This window comes from Cornus florida, unplaced genomic scaffold (genome assembly GCF_030987335.1).
Source record: "Cornus florida cultivar Cherokee Brave unplaced genomic scaffold, ASM3098733v1 CherokeeBrave_3.0.0_Hap2_Chr03, whole genome shotgun sequence".
NCBI classification, from domain to species: domain Eukaryota; kingdom Viridiplantae; phylum Streptophyta; class Magnoliopsida; order Cornales; family Cornaceae; genus Cornus; species Cornus florida.
The window spans coordinates 15,236,813-15,257,375 of record NW_026775573.1 but is presented as its reverse complement, the minus strand read 5'-3'; the positions used below and the strand labels follow the sequence as shown (position 1 = coordinate 15,257,375).

The 20,563-nt window shown below is 34.8% G+C and overlaps 2 pseudogenes; one reads left to right on the top strand and one right to left on the bottom strand.

The window, feature by feature from the left end:
- Positions 1-1,061: 1,061 nt before the first annotated feature.
- Positions 1,062-10,234, top strand: LOC132301150 (26S proteasome regulatory subunit 6A homolog; annotated as a pseudogene).
- A 2,087-nt stretch (positions 10,235-12,321) lies between these two features.
- LOC132299645 (glucose-1-phosphate adenylyltransferase small subunit, chloroplastic-like) lies at positions 12,322-19,872 on the bottom strand (annotated as a pseudogene).
- Between the last annotated feature and the right edge of the window lie 691 nt (positions 19,873-20,563).

Genomic DNA, 20,563 nt, shown 5'->3' with positions numbered 1-20,563 from the left:
TTTGTTTTATTTTTGAATTGATTTAGTTTATAAATTAAATATAGATCGCCTATTTTTCTGTTTGTTACATAGAGATGAGCCTTTCTCTTTCATCCATTTTGTTAGAAAAATATAGGAACATGGATATTATTTATGTATAATATTATATATATTATTTATTTATTTATTTGACGTATCTTTGTTGTATCGTATTCTTATTCTATTTTTTTGAGACTTGTTGTATCGTCGTATTCTTGTCGTATCTGTATCTTATTTTTTTTTAAATTTACCGTATCATCGTTCAATACTCACATGCGTACTTCCTAACTCTCAATCTATATGCTCATAATAAATTATGGGAGTCAATGCAAAATTTTGATTAGAAAAACAAAAAGGGGTTTTACATTATCAGGAATTGATGGTGCGACATAACTGTTATGACCATTTCATAGTTTCATATTGCAGGAAAAAAAAAAAAAAAAACCAACCAAGTGCACCGGTGTCCGGTGAATTGGTAATAGCTAATGCTATGTGACAATAAAAGGGTGTATTTTGGTTAGGCTAGGTGTGCAGAACCCTTAGAAGCCACACATGTAGGGGTGGAACTTGAGTCAAACTGAATTCAATCCAAATTCAGTCTGATTTTTTTTTTTGAGTTTGGATAATTATTTTTATAAATAGAGTTGAGTTTGAATTGAAAACTTTTAACCAGAATTTAATTAGGGTTGGACTTGGGTTGAGACGTCAGTAACTTAAGACAACCCGAAGCTGAATTATAATATAATATATATATTTATTTTAAATTCATAATATATAATTTTTAAACGTGATTTCAAATATATTTTTAAAAGGCGATAAAAAAAATACTTTTAAAATAAAAAAATAACCGCTGATACGAGGACTGTGAAGAACCTTAAATTAACAATTTCTTATTTTGAAATTGAAATCAAAACTGAACCATAAATCTAATCCAAGCGACACTTTCCTATTTCCTACTACTATTTTTAACAATTTTTTTGGTGCACCCCCGTCATAAGAGTTATACTTCAAGTAGGATTTGGAAAAGTGGGCTGTGAATAATTTGGCCCGTTATAAGAGTCACATGGTCATTTTTGTGCAACCCCCATCATAAGTCACCGAAACAAGGTCTCTCTCCCATGGTTGAGGATAGCATTTTCGAAGACGACCAGCTTGCTTCGATGTCGACAGATGATGTCGTTATGGCTTCTCGTCTCCTAGACACCGAGATTCGAGTCCTCAAGGTTCTGATCTCTCTATCTTTCTATATGTCTCATCGATTTCTAAAGTTCATCTAAATTTGACAATCTGTGTTAATCTATTGTGGTTTGAAGGAAGAGTTGCAGAGAACGAATCTTGAATTGGATTCGTTCAAGGAAAAGATAAAGGAGAATCAAGAGAAAATTTAACTCAACAAGCAACTTCCGTATTTGGTCGGCAACATCGTTGAGGTAATAATATTTTTCTCTTTATTTTGTTTGGAGAACGGAAAAGGCTAGAAAAAAAAAAAAAAATAGGGCTTTTAATATAATCGGAATAGATCATATTTGTTAGTTTTATTGTTGGTTCTTCTTTTTTATTATTGGGTAAATGCAAATTTGTATGTGTGTTTCATCTGAAAATAATTTTCATTCCGATTTTTAATATGGATCTGTGAGTTTGCAATGCAATCTCATACGAAATAATGTTATGTGTTTTTCTGTGCTGATGTAGTTAGGGCATGTGGAATAACATGTTTAGGTTGGCTAGGTTTTTGTGGGATAATAAATGCGTTTTGCAATTTATGGAAACAATTTGTAACTTGTATAATAAATATGACAGGTTTTGAGCCAAACTTCTAAGTATCAAATACATACTTCTTTTATTGGGATTACCTAGTAAGATATGGTCTTTTACACTAATACTGATAATGTCAACTTATTTTTTATTTAATTTGATATTTTTTTTGAAAGAATTTGTGCTTTGAGTTTACATTTGAAATTATAGTTTGACCGGTATGGATATCCAAAGCTCAGTTAATTAGAGACTATGGATTGTAAGCTACAGCTTCAATGGTGTAGGTTTTAAGCAGAGGTCATCACATGTTTACTGTAGATGTAGTTCTGGTCATTCACTGCAAATTTTATGTCTTCAGATTTTGGAAATGAATCCAGAGGATGAGGCTGAGGAAGATGGTGCAAATATTGATCTTGATTCACAAAGGAAGGGTAAATGTGTTGTATTGAAAACGTCTACACGCCAGGTAAATCATTATGTTCTTATGCATCTATGTGTCTTTTTTCAAATAGAAATATTATATAAATTTCTTTTATGTTTTCATCTTCTTTGGATTATATGCCTTTTTTTTCCCCTCTTTCATTTCTTTGGGGAATGGGGGTGCAGTTGGGGTGAGTAAGTTGAATCATCTTCAGAGCATCTCTTATTTTATGTCAAAATTATCGATTTTTTAGACATTAATTATCTAATGATATGTATAAACCATTTTCAGCGAGGTTCTATTTTATATGCAAATTTGAGTTTGTATGCCAATGATTATATTCAAATCCTGATTGCTCCTAATATCATTTGTCAATTATATTCTGTTCATGCTATTAAGTTGACGAATTGAAAACCCTCAAACTTCATCTTGAAACACCATTCTTCCATCTTAATTGCAGACAATTTTTCTGCCCGTGGTTGGTCTGGTTGATCCTGATAAGCTAAAGCCTGGTGATTTGGTAGGGGTGAACAAAGATAGTTATTTGATATTGGATACCTTGCCATCTGAATATGACTCTAGAGTCAAGGCTATGGAGGTTGATGAAAAACCTACCGAAGACTACAACGATATTGGAGGGCTTGAGAAACAGGCAAGTTTCTTATGCTCTGAATACAAGTTTCTAATATTTGTCTACCTGATATTTTACTTTTAACTTAGTTCATTCTCATTCTGACAGATCCAAGAACTAGTTGAGGCTATTGTTTTGCCCATGACACACAAGGAACGGTTTCAGAAACTAGGAATTCGTCCTCCCAAAGGAGTGCTTCTGTTTGGACCTCCTGGGACTGGGAAGACTTTGATGGCCCGTGCATGTGCAGCCCAAACCAATGCTACTTTTCTGAAGCTAGCAGGTCCCCAACTTGTACAGGTATGTTCTTTATCAATTCCTTTTTTCTTTTGTTGTAATTTATTTTTTAAACCTTGTCATATTTAACTTTGGAGATTCCAAAGAGTGTTGTTTTCCCTTCCCGAAAAGCCTGTCAATACAGTTTTTGAAACATATGTTTTTTTTTTTTAGTTTAGGATTTTGATTGCTTTTGATAAATTTGCATCAAGTATTCCTGTACTTGATCTTTCCCTTTTTATCTTTTTTGGTATATTAGGAAATGGATATATTGTTTCTTGTTTCTGTTTGTTGCTTGTATTATGGAAATTTACTCTTTTGGTTTGGATCTTAAGAGACGTTTGGACTCGTAAACAAAAAATTTCTGCTAAAGTGTATCTGGTCTTAAACTAAGGAGATGACATTTTTGTAAATGACTTGAATAGTTATATGGAACTCACTTTTCCAGTTGGTAAAATTGACAAGAACATTATTCAGAATTATAAAAATAAATTTCCTATACGTTTTTGACATCCATAACAAAGAATATCTCTTGGTTGATTTATTTAAGTGTGCGCTGATTTATTTATTTTATTAGGATTTATTTTTTACAATTGAAGTAGTAAATCATACTTGTACTGCTCTAGATGTTCATTGGGGATGGAGCAAAACTTGTTCGTGATGCTTTTCAGCTTGCGAAGGAGAAATCTCCTTGCATTATTTTTATAGATGAAATTGATGCTATAGGCACAAAGCGGTTTGACAGGTATGCCGTATTTCTATTTTATGTGTAATATTCTAATCTGCCTTGGCAATTTTCTAAATCTTTGGTGTAATGGATTTTGGATTGAATACTTAGAAGTTATGTCATAATGTGACTATTTGATTGTAAATTGTTTTTTTCAATGCAGTGAAGTCAGTGGGGATATAGAGGTCCAACGGACAATGTTGGAGTTACTCAATCAGCTTGATGGATTTAGTAGTGATGAACGGATAAAGGTCTTTATCTTTGCCTTTAATAAAACACACTTTTAGTTTTCTGGTCACACGTTCAAGCAATTGTGAGCATTTAGAAGGTTTTGAATTCCATAATTAGCAGAGTTTTATTTGGTCCCCATATTTGTGGCATGGAGATTGTATCTTCAGAACTTCTTACTTTGTTGAAGGGTCAGATATAATTCTGGGCTATGGTTTCTACATTTTGAGTGTCTTCGGATTATAGTTTTCCTCATCGGCTGAGTCATAGCAGACTCATCTGTGCCCGTGTCTATGAACCATGCTTCAGATGCCACCAACAAATAGCTACTTCACTAATAAAATTTCAGTTAACTTAAATTATTATCTGAGTTAGTAATTCAGTATTTCGTAATCTCATGAACTGCAGGTGATAGCAGCAACAAATAGAGTTGATATTTTGGATCCTGCACTCATGCGTTCTGGTCGATTGGATCGTAAAATTGAGTTTCCTCATCCCACTGAAGAAGCTAGAGCTCGAATTTTGCAGGTAGCCTTTTGAGTGTCCTATAAACTTCACAGTATCTCATTACTCATGATTGATGAATACTTATTGAATCATCTTCACTGGGATTGTAGATCCACTGATGAATACTTATTGAATCATCTTCACTGGGATTGTAGATCCACTCTAGAAAGATGAATGTTCACCCAGATGTCAATTTTGAGGAGCTTGCTCGTTCCACCGATGATTTTAATGGGGCACAGTTGAAAGCTGTTTGTGTTGAGGCAGGCATGCTAGCTCTTCGCCGTGATGCCACTGAGGTCTCTCTCTCTCTGTTTGTGTGTGTGTGTTGCACATCTGATAAACTTATTATTAGGCAAGGTGGTTAGGTGACATGACTAGGACATTATGGACCGACAGTAACGCTGCTTGAGTGAGGCAATGTGTATATTTTGGTCATTTATATTTATTTGTGTACGTAATTTGGACATTTTCGTTAGTCTTTTTCTCAAATATCACCGATTCCATTATAATCTAAAAATATTATGTCAATGTTCTGCACAAAGCAGGTGCCTAGGCCTTTACAGTCTTCAGTAGTTCTTAAATCTGTGGTCATGGATACATCTTCACTCTCTTAAATGGCACTGTTAGTTGATTTATTGTTAATGCAATTGTACAACCACACTTACCAAAAAAATACAATTGAACCACCATACCTGCCATTACTCCTCTATAATGTCATATGTGGAATTGTAGTTGATGATGCTAAATATTTTTTGGGTTGGACCTTTGAAGCTTACCTTATTACCTTATTGTTAAGAAAAGGAAAAAAAGTCCTCTTCAAATCCTCCACTTTTGTGATCCAGTTCTGGACCTCACAAAAGGATCTTAAGAGGGTAGAATCCTTGTGCAATACATGTTAAGATCGCATGAGCTGTAGGATCCATAGTTGACTCCCAATTATACAATGCTACTGTACAACTTTATAATGTAATTTTTATATTTCTTTTTCATGAATTTTCATCTCATAGTTTGTGTAAGGTTGTTCAAATAAAAAGGTTTTTTTATGCTAATGAAATTTTCCTTTTAATTATGGAGGATTAATGTGCTAAAAAAAAATAGGGGAGAACTTTTGGAAGTTTTTGTGCTCTAAACATTCATCATAATCATTTGCATTTTTTCATGATTTTAGGTTAGTTCATCGTGTACTTTTAAGAATTCTTAAGTTTTTAGATGTTATCTCTCTCGTTTTGTGGTTAAGCAGTGTTATCAAAGGCCCTAGGCACACTAAGGTGCTAGATGTCCTTTAGAGCCTAGGCGTGATTCGAGTCCCACGCCTGAGTGAAGCGAGGAAAGGGGTTAAAATCATTAGACCCCCCTCTACTATTCAAAAAATCACATAACCCTATATTAACAAATAACCCCTTGAACTATCAAAAAATATCATTTTGCCCGTGACGGAGCTGTTAAGTGAAATGTAAAATGACAAAATGGACCTCCATAATTTAATATTAATTTAAAACCTGAATGAATTATTTTGAAATGACAATTATGCCCTTTGTGGGGTCCAATACCACCATTAGTTGCACAAGCCTGATCCCGCCATCCCTCTATATATGTATGTATTGACATAAAACCATATATATATATATATATATATATATATATATATATATATATATATATAATTGAGAGAATGAGATTCACAAAAGATGGAATCGATGAAGGGAATTTTTTTTTTCCTAAATCAATGAAGGGAATTAATATGATTGTATTAGCCTGAGACACCAACACTAAGACTTCATCCGAGAGACATCATCCCAGAAGAATCCATTGTTGTGAGTTAGATGGGAGCAAGTCTGCAAGCCTATAAAACTGGGGGGTCTCGGTATTAGACGACTGGTTCCTTTTAATCAAGCTCTTTTGGGCAAATAGTTGTGGAGATGTGGGAAGGAAAGACACTGCCCTTGGCGTAGATTAGTTTCCTGCAAGTATGGGGATGATGTTGGTGGATGGACTACACGTTCGGTCTCTATTGCGGGAGGAGTTGGGGCTTGGAAATCCATTCGGAAAGGATGGGATGTCTTTTCTTCTCATGTTAGATTCAAAGTCCGTGATGGCAATTGCGTTCGTTTTTGGAAAGATCTTTGGTGTGGGAATCAGCCTTTATGTCGTACTTTCCCCCGATTATTTCGTATTGTAGTTGATAGACATGCCACTGTAGCTAACTTTTATCAGCTTGATAATAGTGGAATTACGTGGAATGTTCTCTTTCGACGTTTTTTTCAAGATTGGGAACTAGAAGATGTGAGCATTTTTTTGGATCAATTGTATCGGCAAGAAGGAATTGGCAGGGGTTATGACAATTTGATTTGGATTCCCTCTTCTCACGGCGGTCGTTTTGAAGTAAGGTCTTTGTTCTTATGTTTGTCTAATTTTGCACCCTATGATGTTCCATGGAAGACTATATGGCGCTCTATGACTCCTACTAGGGTGGCTTTTTTTGTATGGACCGCCGTTTGGGGTAAGATTCTGATGATCGATAATTTGAGGAAAAGGGAAAATTATTTTGTCAATCGGTGTTGCATATGTAAGCAGGATGGGGAGTCTGTCGATCATCTCCTAATGCATTGTTTTGTAGCGCATGACTGCTGGAATCTTATTCTTGGACTTTTTGGCATCTATTGGGTAATGCCACGTTCTACTAAGGAGCTGTTTCATGCTTGGAGAGGTTGCTATGTGAGCAGGAGTGTTCGTGATTATTGGAGATCTGTACCACATTGCATTTGGTGGTGCATTTGGAGGGAGAGAAATAGTAGAATGTTTGAAGGAAAGGAGTCGTCTATAGCGACACTGAAACTTTTTATTATTCGTTCTCTCTTCAGTTATGTGAACAGAAGTTCTTGTTCCTCTTCTGATGATTTAATTTCTTTTCTGGATTCCTTGAGGCCTTAGTTCCCGGTTTCTTTTATGTCTTTGGGACGCGTTCCCCTATTGAACGCCTTTTTTAATTTATTTTTACTTATCAAAAAAAGCCTTAATAATTGAGTAATTTGATTGACCCAATTTGTTGGAGGTTCTACCTTGGGTTTGCCTATCCATTTCTTTGCCAAAATTCCCCGATTTAGAGGTCAAAATTTAATATATTATAAACTTTTATAAATATGTGAGATAATAACTCTTCTCGTCTCAACAAATAAGTTGCTCTCCCTGCCTTGTGTCACACTATTACTTGAAGGGAATTCTTGCCAGGGCACCTCGTTTTGTTTTCCTGTGGCTGGGTTAGTGTTGAAAGGCTTTGATTGGTAATGTCCTAGATCCTAAGAACTGTCTAGAATTCCCTCTATTATGGATTCTTTTGGATCAATTGCAGTCTCGAATTCCTCACCAACTAAACTTCTATATTCTCTTAATAAAATTCCCAATCCAACAGATGAAAGTAATTTCGTTCATTAGTATGATTAAATAAGTCCATCATCAGTCTTCTTCATATTTTTCAAGTCATTCTTAATAGGTGCTCCTCAATTATAGATCACTTCTAGTAACCTATTCATCCTTAAACCTTTTATCCGACCATTACCAATCAAAGCCTTTCAGAAAGATGGATGGAGAAAGTTAGGGTTAGGGTTTAGAGAGAGATACTTTGGCTTGATATGGTGTAAAGATAGAGTTGGGTTAGTCAGCGGTAAGATTGGAGTCCATGTCCAGCAATGTGCCTGGAAAATTGAAGCTCAGTTTGGTGGTAGTACAATGGTGGACGCGAGGGTGAAGAAGACTACGCACGTGCAACTCCTATGGATTTAAAAGAGTACAATGGCCATTAAGTGATTACAATGATAGTTTGGTCATATTTTAGTTAAAAGGTGGCACGTATGACAGGCACATGCGTTTCTCCGTTTGTTTCAAACTGCAAAGAAACAGAATGGGGTAATATGATAACTTTTTGAAAACTGATGGGGGCAATACGATAGTTTCTTTAATATAGGGGGTTATATGACTTTTTTTGGTTACTAGAGGGGGGTTTTTATGATTTTAACCCTAAAGAAAATTCATATTCCATGTTAAAGGCGCAAATGTTGTCAAAGGCGCACCTACGCACACAACAGGCGCAATTGTTGCGCCTGTAGGAGCCTAGAGCCTAGGTGTGCCTTTAACAACACTGATCTTAAGATTCTCGATCTGATCTCTCTAGACCTACTTATTGATCCGGCATAGAACCTCAATTTCAAGAACCTTTCATTATATTAATTGACGAGGTTTGGAACTCTTATGAAGTAGATTGATTAATTCATTAGTATAAGCATAAAATCCAGATTTCTGCATGCTCAGATGTGCAATGATAGGAGTATAAATCTTATCTACAAGTGGTTCTATATGTTAACTGATTTTCTTGGGCTATGTTGTTTCACTGCTTTATGTGGTTGTAGTATATGATATTCTCCATAAATTGCCTGTAGGAGCCTAGTGCCTAGGCATGTCTTTAACAACACCGATCGTATGATTCTCGATCTGATCTCTCGAGACCTACTTATTGATCCAGCATAGAACCTCAATTTCAAGAACCTCTCATTATATTAATTGACGAGGTTTAGAACTCCTATGAAGTAGATTGATTAATTCATTAGTATAAGCATAAAATCCAGATTTCTGCATGCTTAGATGTGCATTGATAGGATTCTCCATAAATTCTCTATGACATTCACAAAATGGTATGCCTATAATCATCATGCATTATGTCTTGAAAATTTGGTGAAACATAGATGGAGAAATTTAGTATTTTCTTTATTGCGTATAAACTTCATTTTATTCAGCAAGTATGATCTCACCAGTCTGCCAGTGTGAAGATAGTGATAGGATCAGAAAAAAATGTAAGCACCACGGATTTTGTGCGGTTTTGATGTTAACAATCAGGATCTTGGTGAACCTTTCGATTTCATACCGGAAGGGGCAACATCAGAAAGGGGAGCTCCGGTTCTTGTAGTTGACTTTGTTGTGCAATGATATCTCGAATTTAGGTTGGTGGTTGTATTAAATAAGAGAGTTGGGAAGCAATTCCAAGGCAGTGAAGAGATTATGGGATTCATGGTTTGACCTGGAGCTTTCACCTGTTCTTGTTCGCCCAATATTAGTTGAAAGCTGTAAAGCCAATTTTACTTGTCTAGATTACCCACATCTTTTGTCCAACATTCGCCCTGGGATTAACCAATAACACTTTTTTTTTTTTTTGATAAGTGGGATTAACCAATAACACTGAATTGTGGTCAAGAAAGCTGGTGCATGTGAATATTCATTTTACCACGACCGGATAAATGAAAAATTAACCACAATTGGATGGTAAATTTGTGACAATTACACATCTAGATATTTTTTGAAAACTTATAGTCACTCGGTATTTTTCCTAATGAAGGCACTTCTTGTTGGATTTTACCTCTCTCTTTACTAATACAAGCATTGATTCGGTGTTTTCCAGGTGAATCACGAAGACTTCAATGAAGGCGTTATCCAAGTTCAGGCTAAGAAGAAAGCAAGCTTAAATTATTATGCATAGCTTCCGATTGTACCCGTTGAGTTTGGTGGAGAAGTGACTGTTTACCCTTAATCGATAACTTTTGTTCAACTTAAAATAACTATGAAAAGTTATGTTTCCTTGATAAACTGAAAGTTCAATGTATTATTACACTGGGATAAACTGGAAGTATTGTCGAATTAGTTATTCATAAATGATGAACAACTGGGTACTCACACACCAACTAGGAAAAAACCTGTTGCGAGTGAAAGGAAGACTCCGGAAAGTCAGTTGGGTGATGAGATAAAGTTATGTTGCCCTAATCCTTCGAAGTCACCAGAATTGTTATCAACATAAAGCAGACTTTGTAAAAAAATGTTTACAAGTCGAATAAAAATAAGTGATATACCACCATAGCATGCCCGAGGAACATCATCACTGTTGGGAGTTCCTGGGAGGCAAATTTGCCTTCACCAACTATATATGATTATTCGAATTTAATTAATCTTCAGGCAAGAAACTCGTAAACCTGTTTGTCCTCACACAAGAACTCGAATCCTCCTCACCTTCCACTTTGGAGGTGAAGACATGCTCATCTTAGGCCATGTTCATACTCATCTTGAGGCAAGATTAGGAACTGGGTGCACCTTCCCAAAACTGTCCCCAAAAAGTTCTGATAAATCTGGAAAAAATCGAAACTAAGAATAGGAACCTTTGACGAACCGGATCAAGAATCATTATTATTTCGACACAAGAAAAGGCATTTTCCACACTCCCTTCTTGTGTCATTACACCTCACAAATTTCATGAGCAACTGATCTAAACTCGACCTCTAATTTTTCAAAAATAGTCAAGCAGGGTCAGAAACTGTGAGGTCGAACAAGACTATAGAATCACCAAAAAGAAAAGTAGCTACAGACAAATAAGGTGTTCTCCACAAAAGGAGAACGGACTCAATCGAAAAATCTTCTTTAAGCTGGAACTGAAAGCTTAGTGTGCTTTAAGATCATTTTTTTTCTTCATAAATTTAGGATCATTTTATTACCTTCCATTTATTCTTTCCAAATACACCAACGCAAACATTATGGAGCCAGATTTTAGAAGATCCAAAAAAATCACAAGGAGTCTCATCAGTTGCTGGGTTTCAGTTACATGTGGAGTCAATCAGCTAGCTTGCTTACATAGCATGGAACTCGAGTGGTCAAAGTGGAGCCTTGAAGGTTTGAATAATCGAGCAAACGTACAATGAGAACAATCAGAGTTTTGCAGGAGTATCGTAAAGACTGAAGGTGCAATAGAATTGTCCTGATCAATGCCATGGAAAGCAGTACTTGGCTGGATGAAATTTGAGTAAATGTGGGGATTGCTGGAAATTTTGTGTCAAATTTTTATTCTAATTAGGTTTATATTTTAGAGTTATATTTTGTTAGGAAATTTCTTATTAAGCAAGTAATCATTGTCCAACAAGAAATTGAGTTTGGAACTCTATAAAGAAATATCTAGGTTATGAGTTGAGACTTGTGAGAATAAGAGAGATGTAACCTCGTAAGGGATGGAGTTGATAAGTAGAGGTGAATTACTATAGGGTAGAGTAACCACTGATGGCGAGAGAGTCTTGTTGGAGTATACAGAGAACTCGGTCAAGAGTTTGTATGCATGGTTCGGTGTTAGAAATTCTCTACTGTTGTAATACCTCTACATATATAATGAATATCTTCTCATATTACAACACCTTTACATATATAATGAATATCTTCTCATATTCTCTACTGTTGTAATATCCCTACGTAAACTGGTATTGGTCAAACCATGTATATCTTGTATTCGTTGTGTGATTATTTTATTTTTTCTTTTGCTTCCACTGTGCCCAATGCATTGTGCAATTTACAGAATTGATGGATATAAAGAGAGTACGAATTTGATAGAGAGAGCAGTAAAACCAGAGTTTGTAGGGTATTTAATCTGCTTATCCTCACAAAGCCCAACCAACAAACATCATATTTGCTTTTAACAAAGCTTGAAATATGCTAAAATTGATGGGAGAAATATGGGGACATCCATATGGTTGAACTTTTTATTTGCTCAGAAAGAGATCTCTACAACATAAAATGCTAAAAGTCCCCTATCTTCCACTAAGTACAATTTATTACTTGAAAATATACATGATCGACCATATATATGGATTGGCAGACAGAAGGTAGGCTTTTGTTCGATCACCTACCGAGCAAAGAAGCCGTGGAATACCATGATATGGCATAAGCTAACGTAAGGAAGTTCTAGATGACAGTTCCACTGGGAATCAAGGCGTCCTTGATCACTGTGACAATCCCACTCTTTATGAAGTATCCATCTGTTTCTCTTGCTGGCTGCTTCTTGAACATTGTCACCATTAATGATCTGAAATGACAAAATCACACGTTAAAGGCTCAACCTATCAAAATGTGTTGCGTTTCAGGGATCAAGAAATCAATTCGACATCAGTGAGTAAAATGAAATTGCATGCTATGAACCTATGCATATGCATGTAAAGAAACATAGGAATAGAAATAGGTCGTTTTTTTTTCCTCTTTCCATTTGTTTTTCATTCTTCAAGGCATCTTAGCACGTACAGATCTATTTAGGAAATTCAAGAAATGACAATTCCAAATTTCATGATCTAAATGATAAACTTGACCTTAAAGGATTTCATCCAAAATAATAATTGGCAATCATAACTACTTTGTAATCCTAGAAAATGAAATCCATGAAGAGAGGAGAAGAGAAATTGTGATACACAACCTTCACATTTTCCCCTATGCGAGCATTCTTGTCAATTATTGCTCTCTTGATGTGAGAGTTCATGCCAATACCAATGGGAACGCTACCCTTTGCAGCTAAAAACCTCCTGTCAGCATCCGTCTGGGACAAAGAAAATGGCATATAGAAATTATGAGAATTACAAACAGACAAAAAAAAAAATCATCAATTCAGCCGACTCAATCCAAAACATTTATAGCACACCATTTTCAGGCCAAATATGTTACAATGACTTGATAGTTGATGCATATGTTGGCATGTACTACACATCAGACTTATCTGACCCAATTCCAATATTACGGTAAAAAGGCTAAATATTCAAAACATTTAACATTCTTCTGTTATTTACTTGGTGAAACGGTGTTTTCATGTAACATGCAATGTTCTGCCAGAGTACTTCACTCATTTTGAGGCAAATGTGCAACAAAGAAAACAAGAAAGTTTTATGCACAACCACATAATAAATTTGAATTACTAGACATGTTGGTTGCATATCTAATCCGATAAGTCGACATATTTATACGCGCGTGTATCCTAAACAGATATACAACCCATGCCAAACATGTAATACGTATTCAACTTAAACACTCACCACATTTAGAAGAGTCCATGCAAATATGCCAAGTACAACAATTCATTCGAACTTCAATAGAAAGAACTACGTAATTATCAGTGTGAATATTACCTCGCAATACCAACAGGCCAGTGGCCTAGCGGTACCAAGCTCCTACTTTTCAAAGAGAGGTCAGGAGTTCGAGTCTCAGTAGAGGCATGTGTGTGTGAGTATCAACAAGGAAAAATATATATATTACCTCGCAATAATCTGCACCCATCAACAATGAATCTTCTATAATTGCACCTTCTGATATGCATGATCGTAACCCAAGCACGGAATGGTGAATTTTACAGTTCTGTACAATAAAAAAGAGTGAAGGATCTTGACCGAATGGCAAAAAGACTAGTACATATTATTCAGCTTGAGCATGTAACAAATAACTAGAGAACCTAACCAAGTTGCTAACTGTGTTCACAACCAGAAGTTACTTACCTTAATTACACAACCCTCACCGATAACACTATCTGTTACATCAGCATCAAGCATCTTGGAAGGGGGCAAATATCGAGGCTGGGTGTAAATTGGGGATGAACGATCATAGAAGCTACAACAGAAGTATAAAAATGTGAACAATTTAATACTAAAAAAGATGCTGTCACGAATATTATAACACAATATAGTTATACAGGATGAAAAAGGACATGGATAACTACCTGAAATCTGGCACTGGCTTTTTTGTGATTCCCAAATTTGCATTATAGAAAGCCTCAATCGTACCAATGTCTTCCCAGTAGCCATCATACAAGTAAGCTTGCACCTATAGAAATGTGAGACCAATTAAACTTTCGGGAATTGAGGTTCTGGAGAAGTATGCAGATGAACTATTTTCATGACTTCCAGAAACTACCACTTTATTAGACTTGTAGACTTCAGTCCAATAGATCTATTTATGTCACCAGAGTTTGGCATCTTGGAGCTATAAAACTATGATTAGCTAAAGTTACAAAATTCAAGATATTAAAATATCCAACCCAACTCCAAAAGTACTTCTGAAATCTGGAAAAATAAATGCAGATGGATATAAGAGAGTGGTTGGCTGCTAGAATTAGATTGAAAGAAATTTGAGAGAAAATAGAGTAGTTAGAGAGATAAATCCAATTGAAATCCTATGTGGGAGAGATTACAAAAGAAAATCTTCATATTGTAATTTCAAAATTCATTGATATAAGGCTCTAAATCTGCATATGGATCTCATTGAAATCCAAAGCATCTATAAAAGCCTTCTGTAATATATTTTGAACTCAAGTAATCAAATCCAAAACTGACCCTTCCAAACCCATCAATCCAATGCAACCTTATAGGTTTGCAGTTACACAATACTATAGGACTACACCACCGATGATACATCCTCTAAAAGTGTGTTGCATAAGCCCAGGAATTCATGTCACTGCCCCTTCATACAGGTCATACATAAGCAAATGCTTCACAAGTATTTATGGAGAAAAACAAATTAGAGAAACACATACTCTCATTCCAATGGAAGTTGCCCCTGGAATAACTTCACTTCCAAAATCGTTGGCTCCAGGAAACTTATCTCGAAGCAGATTTAACATCACATCTTTGCTAACAACATATATACCCATACTTGCGATATATGGCATCTCCTTTGCTCTCTCATCATCAAGACCTAAAATCGTAGTATCAACCTAGAATATGACAAAGCAAGAAATCAAGCCATAATCTAATTTCAAAATTTTTGAAATAGAAATCATAGCATCTCAAACTTGCCACGAAAAAAACAGCTTCACAAAACTTATAGAACAGAGAGACAAAAAAAAAGTCACCCAGTATTTTATAGTTTATATTTCCTTCATAGCTTTCAATTGCTCTCCTTTTGGTTTCTCTGCAAATTCAATTATACGTCCTTCGTCATCAATCTTCATCAGACCAAATGCAGTGGCACGTTTCTCATCCATTGGCAGTGCAGCTACAGTGATATCAGCATCAGTTTCTCTATGAGCCTGAATAAATTTTTCATAATCCATACAGTACAAATGATCCCCAGCAAGAACTAAGAATTCTAGAATGTTGTGCTCCTCAAACAGCCACAAGTACTGACGCACAGCATCTGCGGTACCCTAAAAACCAATTAAACTGAACTTCATTACATACTCCAACCAAGCCAGAAAAATAGGATCAGCAAGGTATTAAACAAAGATTTTTGTGCTAGTAAAAGAGATCCTGCTTCTATCAAACTATTCCCATTTCAGAAGTGAAAATTTGTTGTAATTTAATTGATATAATGCTTTTTCATCTAAATCTTAACAGCTGGAAATGCAAAGAATGTCATCTCAAATATATATCTTTACACATGAAGCTTCTGGTTTCAGTGATAACCTATAACATTCTCCAAATAGGGAACATGGGCGTGTAGTTGAAATCTAACACTTCATTGAAATAATTGCCAACAAAACAAGAGTGAATTTAAAACCAAAACTATGATTGACATTAAATGGAAGGGTGAATCTGAAACCAAAACTATGATGAATACATCAGGACCACAGGCTGTGAAAGGTTTTCACCAGAAAAATACTTATTTAGATGTAATTTTTTATTGAACCATCAATTAAGACAGAATGATGGCTGGAGTTATGACCACTATTCACTTTTTAGTGCCCATTCAAGGTAACCTAACAAAATCACCTATTAATGAAAAGAAATTGGGGGCAGATGTTGCTCATAGCGAAGAGCTGATGGCTACCCTGGAGATGTACTATCATTTTTGTCATGTAATATCTTCGTAAGATTCAATATACCCATTAAATAGGTGTTGATGCATCGTGAACTGATTTAAATTAGTTCAGTTTAGTGGGAATCTATATAAACAACAACTTGGTTTTAGGTTAAAATAATTTAGGTCTAACTTTGGGAAATCTTCCACAAACAAAAGCAATAAAGAGCTATTACATGTGTTAAATATGAAAGGGCTAAAATAAGTCCAAGGAGTTGAAAAAGATTAAGATGTAAAAAGGATCTCAAATCTAATTCCTAAAATGTTTTCTTACAAAACTTAAATGGTGAAGCATGATTGATGTTGCCAAATCCAAATAATTGAAATGACAGGGTGTTTAAAATGTGATGAAGATAAACAAAATGCATTATATCAATAATAGGGGTGGCAAAATAGGTCAGGAACCATCAACCCGCCCATATCTGCCCGCTTTTTAATGGTTTTGGGTGAACCATATTAGTTTGAGGGTCAAGATGGGTTGGTAATTTTTAGCCACTTAATTTGAAGGTCAAGATGGGTTGAATATGGTTAACCATATTCAACCCATATTTTACCCATCACATAATAAACACACATGACACAACACACATCTATTCCATGTTGCACTCGACTCATTTCTCTCTAAAATTCTCTCTCACAATCCTCTCTCTCTACATATTTGTTTCTCATCAATCCCCTCTCTCTCTAAGTTTCTCTCTCTAAAAATTTCTTGTAAAAAAAATAAACAATTAAAAAAAAATTTAAAATTTTAAAAATAATTAAAAATAAAATTTAAAAATAAAAAAAAATATTTTTATCTTATCAAAAATAAATTTTTTTTTTAAAGGGTGCATCATCAAGGTTTCTTATTTTATCTTGTGTACAATCTTTTGACTTCAACTACAGGCAGAAATCAGCTTGAATATGACATGAGCTGAGTCATTTTTTTCTTTTCCTCATTTTTTTCTTTTTTTCAAATTCAATATATTCACAAAAACCAAAAGCCAGTGACTGGGAAAAGAAAGCCAAAGACCAAAGATATAGCAAGAAATGTAAATGGTTTTACATCAACATTTATTTTAATTTTCAGAGTCTTGACTTAAAAGCAGAGAGAAGGAATGAGAAAGACATGTACTTCTCTTTATTCTCAAGATTTGTAGACAATAGTTTTTTATTTTAGATAATAAAGGACGGTTATACCAATGGCATATATGTGATTATATATATATATATATATATATATATATATATATATATATTCATACATATTATAATATCATTATATTGAAGTATACCGTTAAGAAATTTTTATTCAATCGAAACTCCAACTAAAATGCTACTAGGTTTATTTACTGGAAAAAAAAAATGCTTACACTTAATTATTATAGTAGTTTCAAGTGGAGAAATTTGGATTATCTTCCATGGTTTTGAATATCACAAGGGTCATAAAGTAGTGCGTAGGACTAGTGAGTTCCAAGTCCTCAGATAACAGAACAGAGAAGCCGAGGCCAAGATCTATCAATTGCTTCATCACAAGCTCATGTTAACATTTAATAAAAAAATTAAAAAATTTTAAAAATTTAAAAATAAAAAAATAATTAATGGGTTCACGGGTCATAACGGGTTGACCCTGTCCATTTTTAATCCGCCCATTTTCAATCCGTTCTGAACGGGTTGAATATGGATCCTGACTCATATTAACCCGCCCATTTGCCACCCCTAGTCAATATTAACACACAAAAGAAGGAATTTCTCATAGAAATGTCATCATCACATCATTAATAATATAGCAATGCTTGTCAACTTTGTATGGGCTAGAAAGAATAAAAATAAATAAATAAATAGTAATTAACAGAATAAGAATGCAAGGTTTAATTATGTAACTACCTGGAACCAATTGGGGTTCTCTGGACTTTGCTGAGCAGCAAGAACTTCAACAAACCCTTCATTCTTGTAACCACCCATGTTACTTGCATATGCCCGAGAAAGGTGGCGATTAAGAGATGCAGAATTGAACTGAGTAAGAACATGGATCTTTGATATGTTGCTATTCAACCAATTGCTAACAGGAATATCAATCAGTCGATAATTTGCTCCTAAAGGGACAGCTGGTTTTGCCTTTTTCTTGGTAAGAGGGTAAGGCGGGTCCCAGCTCCACCTCCAAGTATAATTCCCAAAACACTCTAAAAAATTACACAAATCTAGTCCAGTTCGTGAAATCCAAGAGTAAAATGCGAGCATATTACACTTCAAAGAAAATGATCTGTGTCTATGCATGTGCGTATGTGTATATTTTCTGAGCTTTCCTAATAAAACTTGAGAAAATCTAAAGTCATGGATCCTCTAGCCCACATATTTGATTTTAATTAAATGTAAGCATCCAAAAAGCCTATTACATTATGACATAATAATTAGTTATTGATAATTATTAAAACCATGGAGAGCAGGACCCTACAAGAAGATTTAGCCATAGATTATCTTTTTAAATTTTTACTATTATTATTTTAGTGAAAACTAAAACATACCCATTGCCTCTTAGATTAAAAATTACCAAAACAAGATGGGATTTTTTTTATGGAAAGCGATTTCCAATAATATAGCAAGTGGTCTATGACTTCTCTTAGGACTTCTGTGCAAAATCAAACGGAGCATCAAGTTTTATGTCCAAAATTCAAATTCAAAGGAAAACAAGCACAAATGTTAGAATCTTACTAAAAAGGGTTCCATTTTAACACCTTATCTTTTCCCATGTCTTCTTGGCAATCATATGGAGCGTGACTGCAATGCACATACAAAAGGTTTAATCACCGAGATGCACAAGACGTTCTAAGCTGGATCACTAACGAAGTTTAGAGTCAAAACACATAAATATACTGTTCCATAATCAACCAATGGCACGCTTATTCCCCTGTACTAACAACAAATTTTAATCGCAAAATCTTGTTTTTTTCTCTGCTGGTTTGGTTCTTAAAGAAAACAGTGGAAATGCCCAACCCACAGGCAATGTAAATCGCTTCATCAGAGTGAAAGAGAAAATCCTTGATCTGGAACTACACAATCAATTCAATTTGAATTGAAGCAACAGTTTTAATCTCTGTTACAACCTTGTTTAGTCTACTCAGATCCATGAGAATCAATTTCAATTTCGCTCTGAATGTAAACTAAAAACTACAATAAGATTATGTTTCGATATATATGTATATACCGTCGACCGTGCAATAATCATTTCTGTTGCCACTAAAAGAAGAAGAAGCTTACTCGGCTGGCGTCGGGATCTAGACACGTCTGCTAATTCCTTGAATCAGAAACGGCCTTCGGAGAAACGATCGGCGGAGTTCTACCTCCGGAACGACGACGTACCACGAACGCCTCGTTCGACGACATCTTGTCGCCGGATAGATGAGATGACGCAAAGGAGAGGCTCCGAAAAGGCGTCGTATGACGGCCGGTAGTCACGCCGGAGAGAGTGACAGAATTGTTAGTGACCTTCAAAGCTCCGATGCTGCCATTGTTGCCGACTTCACTCTTCAGAGAGATCTTCTCTTTCGGCGGGGGAGAGAGAGAGTGACTGAACAAGTTTAGTTTAGATTTTGCGACTTTATAAAGTACGTGAATGTGTAGAGATCTAGATATTATTCACGTCAGGCAATTGATCGACCCCGAGATTCGAGAAAATTAAGGGACGAACCTGACTGAAACAGATCATGTGAGGATGGGGTATTTTGGGGGTAGGACCGTGAATAGATTTGATTACTTGAAAATTGGGGTCCACTTGGACGTTAATTAGTGGATCTCATTTCGCGGTCATAGTACTATACTCACATGCCACTCGTGAAATCTGTTGTGACAGACAACTTTGAGACCGTTATTTTATTTTTACTTTTTTACTTTCTATAAATATAAGTATATAAAATAAAAGAGTAATACTATTGTGAGGTAGACATTATAATAGTTGTCATGAGCTTTGTTTTTTCATCATAATCATGAAAAAAAAACTAAGACCATCATCGTGTAACTATTTAATACAGTAGAAAATTTCATGAGGATTATACTGAAAAAATTTAGTGCTAAAATTCATTTATAATAAATTAAAAAAATTAGTCAAGCTTTTAAGATTGCTTAGTTTGTTATTATAAAAATAAATTGTTTTCAAATTATAAAATTATATTAAAATTATGTTTGGTTTAATTTTTTTAAAATTATTTTGTAAAAATTCTTCTCTGAAAATAATATTCTATTTTTTTGATAATTGTTTTTTGAATTATAAACTAAGCAAGTCTTTACATTTTCATTCATTTATTCAAACTAAACTACTATCTTTGATTGTTTTATAAGTTTATTTTGTGATATTTGGAATTAATAGGAAAATCACTTTAATATTATTGTTATGTAAAAT